General features: G+C 62.7%; 1 pseudogene; it reads left to right on the top strand.

Annotated features, from left to right (window-relative positions):
• The window catches only part of LOC124728220, a 7,961-nt pseudogene that overhangs the window by 623 nt on the left and 2,338 nt on the right, over positions 1 to 5,000 (top strand).

Raw genomic sequence — 5,000 nt, 5'->3', positions numbered from 1 at the left:
ACGTCGCGACCCGCTGGGTGCCGGCCTACGGCCCGGGTGCGCAGCCTGTCCTTCCGCGGGCCTCGGTTCGCGTCTGTTGGGCAGAGCCCCGGTGTCCTGGCTGGCTGCCCGGCGGTATATCTGGAGGAGTCGATTCGCCCCTTTGGGCGCTCGGGCTCCCGGCAAGCGCGCGCGGTTCTTCCCGGATGACGGACCTACCTGGCCCGGCCCCGGACCCGCGCCGCTGTTGGCTCGGGATGCTCTCGGGCGGAATAATCGCTCCCGTCAGCGGCGCTTCAGCTTTGGACAATTTCACGACCCGTCTTGAAACACGGACCAAGGAGTCTAACATGTGCGCGAGTCATTGGGCTGTACGAAACCTAAAGGCGTAATGAAAGTGAAGGTCTCGCCTTGCGCGGGCCGAGGGAGGATGGGGCTTCCCCGCCCTTCACGGGGCGGCGGCCTCCGCACTCCCGGGGCGTCTCGTCCTCATTGCGAGGTGAGGCGCACCTAGAGCGTACACGTTGGGACCCGAAAGATGGTGAACTATGCCTGGCCAGGACGAAGTCAGGGGAAACCCTGATGGAGGTCCGTAGCGATTCTGACGTGCAAATCGATCGTCGGAGCTGGGTATAGGGGCGAAAGACTAATCGAACCATCTAGTAGCTGGTTCCCTCCGAAGTTTCCCTCAGGATAGCTGGTGCTCGTACGAGTCTCATCCGGTAAAGCGAATGATTAGAGGCCTTGGGGCCGAAACGACCTCAACCTATTCTCAAACTTTAAATGGGTGAGATCTCCGGCTTGCTTGATATGCTGAAGCCGCGAGCAAACGACTCGGATCGGAGTGCCAAGTGGGCCACTTTTGGTAAGCAGAACTGGCGCTGTGGGATGAACCAAACGCCGAGTTAAGGCGCCCGAATCGACGCTCATGGGAAACCATGAAAGGCGTTGGTTGCTTAAGACAGCAGGACGGTGGCCATGGAAGTCGGAATCCGCTAAGGAGTGTGTAACAACTCACCTGCCGAAGCAACTAGCCCTGAAAATGGATGGCGCTGAAGCGTCGTGCCTATACTCGGCCGTCAGTCTGGCAGTCATGGCCGGTCCTTGCGGCCGGCCGCGAAGCCCTGACGAGTAGGAGGGTCGCGGCGGTGGGCGCAGAAGGGTCTGGGCGTGAGCCTGCCTGGAGCCGCCGTCGGTGCAGATCTTGGTGGTAGTAGCAAATACTCCAGCGAGGCCCTGGAGGGCTGACGCGGAGAAGGGTTTCGTGTGAACAGCCGTTGCACACGAGTCAGTCGATCCTAAGCCCTAGGAGAAATCCGATGTTGATGGGGGCCGTCATAGCATGATGCGCTTTGTGCTGGCCCCCGTTGGGCGAAAGGGAATCCGGTTCCTATTCCGGAACCCGGCAGCGGAACCGATACAAGTCGGGCCCCTCTTTTAGAGATGCTCGTCGGGGTAACCCAAAAGGACCCGGAGACGCCGTCGGGAGATCGGGGAAGAGTTTTCTTTTCTGCATGAGCGTTCGAGTTCCCTGGAATCCTCTAGCAGGGAGATAGGGTTTGGAACGCGAAGAGCACCGCAGTTGCGGCGGTGTCCCGATCTTCCCCTCGGACCTTGAAAATCCGGGAGAGGGCCACGTGGAGGTGTCGCGCCGGTTCGTACCCATATCCGCAGCAGGTCTCCAAGGTGAAGAGCCTCTAGTCGATAGAATAATGTAGGTAAGGGAAGTCGGCAAATTGGATCCGTAACTTCGGGATAAGGATTGGCTCTGAGGATCGGGGCGTGTCGGGCTTGGTCGGGAAGTGGGTCAGCGCTAACGTGCCGGGCCTGGGCGAGGTGAGTGCCGTAGGGGTGCCGGTAAGTGCGGGCGTTTAGCGCGGGCGTGGTCTGCTCTCGCCGTTGGTCGGCCTCGTGCTGGCCGGCGGTGCAGGATGCGCGCGCCTGCGCGGCGTTCGCGCCCCGGTGCTTCAACCTGCGTGCAGGATCCGAGCTCGGTCCCGTGCCTTGGCCTCCCACGGATCTTCCTTGCTGCGAGGCCGCGTCCGCCTTAGCGTGCTCCTCCGGGGGCGCGCGGGTGCGCGGATTCTCTTCGGCCGCCATTCAACGATCAACTCAGAACTGGCACGGACTGGGGGAATCCGACTGTCTAATTAAAACAAAGCATTGCGATGGCCCTAGCGGGTGTTGACGCAATGTGATTTCTGCCCAGTGCTCTGAATGTCAACGTGAAGAAATTCAAGCAAGCGCGGGTAAACGGCGGGAGTAACTATGACTCTCTTAAGGTGGCCAAGTGGCGGCGGTGTGGCTGCATCCGGACTTGGCTTTTCGAAGTGCGGTCTTGATGTAGTCGTGCTGCTGCTGCGAGGTGCCTTCCTTGGGTTATAGTTACAGGGAGAGTGATGCGCAATACATGGGCCTAGCCCTCTTAGCCTCTCCTCTCCTGCGGTCTTCTCCCCTTCTCGTGGGCCCGCTGATTTTCACAGAGTGGAAGACCGCACCAGGGGCTTGGGGGGGTTACCAGCCCCCCCTCGCATTATCCCTTTATAGTTGGGGGCAGCCGACAAGAAACAAGAGATGGTGGCCCTTCCGCTGAAGGTGCCACCCCAGCTACCCCAGCACCTATCCGGCCAACCGGCCGTAACGAAAATGCGATAGTTTGTGTAGCTCCCTTTGCTTGCAGTGAGTGCCACCGCACTTTTACCACGAAGAACGGTCTCGGGGTCCATCGCCGCCGCCAACACCCTGCGGCCGCCAACGCTGAGATCGTGACGGAGAGGCATCGCGCGAGGTGGACGGAGGAAGAAGTCCTGTCGCTCGCCAAGGCAGAGGCCGAACTGTTCCTTGAGAGGGACGCCCGGTTCTTCTTTGTAAATCAAGAACTTACCAGGATGTTCCCCGACCGAACGCTTGAGGCAATCAAGTGCCGACGGCGGCAAGCTGCCCACAAGCAGCTTGTCCGCCAATTCATGGAGGCACTTGAGATCGGTCGGGGCGAAGAGCCGGCGTCCCGCCGTGGAGCAGCGAGCTCGCTGCCTGACGCGGGCGAGGCCGCTGCGCCGCCCGTCGACGCAGCCGAGGACTTCGCGGCCGACACCACCGGGCCGCCGCCGGAGGGGCCGACTGACGCCGCCATCTGGGAGCATCTGGCGGGGCTACCTGCTTCCGCCCAGCGTTTCTCTGCCCTGGATCGAGTCATTGGTCTGGGGCGGGGCACGCCGCCCGATGTCATCCTGGGCATGCTCCCGGATGCCCTTGCGTCGGTCGGGTCCAGGGGGGAGAGGTCGATCACCAGGACACAGCGGCCGCGCCAATCATCCAAGCGGCCGCCTGCCGCCCCGCCGCTGCAGAAGCGCAAGCGGCGCCGCTGGGAATACGCGCGCACACAGGACGCCTTCCGTAGGTCGCGTGCACGTTGCGTGCGCGGCTTGCTGGACGGCACCCTGCTGCAGCCGCCACCCGACATCCCCGGTCTGCTGGACTTCTGGGCGGACCTCTTCACGAAGAAGCCGATCTCCACCGCCGGCTTCATCCGTGACCGCCTTCTCCCGCACTCGGAGCCTGTCGCTCCTGAGTGCCTATGGGGGCCGGTCACACGTGAGGAGGTCGCTGCTGCCTTGCCGCCCAGGGGATCGGCAGCCGGGCCGGACGGCCTGACTCCAGCGGAGCTGCGGCGCCTGCCGCATGAAGTCCTGGTGAAACTCTTGAACCTCTTCCTCCTGGCCCGCGCCCTCCCCGAGCGTCTGCTTCGCGCCCGGACGTCACTTCTCCCCAAAACGGCTGCACCAACATCCCCCGCTGACTTTCGCCCCATTACGGTCTGCTCGGTGTTGGCGCGGACCTTTCACAAGGTTCTCGCGTCACGCCTGATGCGTGCATGTGCTGTGGACGAACGTCAGCGGGCATTCATCCCCCGGGATGGGATGTTGGAAAACACCTTCATCTTGGACACTGCTCTCACCGACGCAGTCCGCTCCTGTCGCTCTGTTTTTGTGGCATCGATCGACGTCTCTAAAGCGTTCGATTCGGTGGACCATGCTGCCCTCCGCCCCGTGCTGAGGGCTCATGGCCTGCCGGATTGCTTTATTGAGTACGTCGAAAGGTGTTACGAGGGTAGCACGACAGTGATAGCGGGCGGCGCCGACGTGGGCGTGCCCCTGCAGCCGGCTAGGGGTGTGCGTCAGGGTGACCCCCTCTCCCCCCTCCTTTTCAATTTTGCGGTGGACTATGTTTTGAGTCAACTTCCCTCCCACATCGGAGCTCGGATCCTTGGTCGCAGAGTTAACGCTGCGGCCTTCGCAGATGACGTCCTGCTTTTTGCATCGACCGCGAGGGGATTGCAGTCCCTCATCGACGCAGCCGTCGCAGCCCTCGCCCATCTGGGGCTGCAGATCAACGCCCGGAAGTGTTTCACCCTCGCCTTAGTCGCGTCTGGGCGCGACAAGAAGGTGAAGGTCGACGCCGACGTTACCTTCAAAGCGGGCAACGCCACCGTGCCCGCCCTACGTGTGGGTGAAACCTTCCGGTACCTGGGACTGCAATTCTCCACCGCGGGTCGCTGCGTTTTCAACCCACGACGCCACCTGGTGGAGCAGCTGGACGTCATCTCCCGAGCTCCGCTCAAGCCGCAACAGCGCCTCCACGCCCTCACCACCGTACTTCTGCCTGGCCTGTACCATGGGCTGGCCCTCAGCCGCACCCGAGTGGGTGCGTTGAAAGCGGCAGATGTGACCATCCGTGCCGCCGTCAGGAGATGGTTCCGCCTTCCGGCGGACACTCCCCTGGGCTACTTCCACGCTCCTGTAGCCCAGGGAGGCCTCGGCATCCCATCATGCCGATGGATGGGGCCAACACTTCGCCGGTCCCGTCTCCTGGCGCTGAAGAGGATTGGGCCAGCCGCCGACGGTGCAGGCCGGGACGAGGTGCAGCGTGAGATTGAGGCGCTGGAGCGGCATCTTATGTGGGAGGGCCACCTCCTCAAATCGTCGACGCAGGTTGGAGAGATGTGGGCCGCGCGCCTGCAC

This window comes from Schistocerca piceifrons, unplaced genomic scaffold (genome assembly GCF_021461385.2).
Source record: "Schistocerca piceifrons isolate TAMUIC-IGC-003096 unplaced genomic scaffold, iqSchPice1.1 HiC_scaffold_114, whole genome shotgun sequence".
In the NCBI taxonomy this organism is placed as follows: Eukaryota; Metazoa; Arthropoda; class Insecta; order Orthoptera; family Acrididae; genus Schistocerca; species Schistocerca piceifrons.
This window is presented reverse-complemented; position numbering and strand designations above follow the sequence as displayed.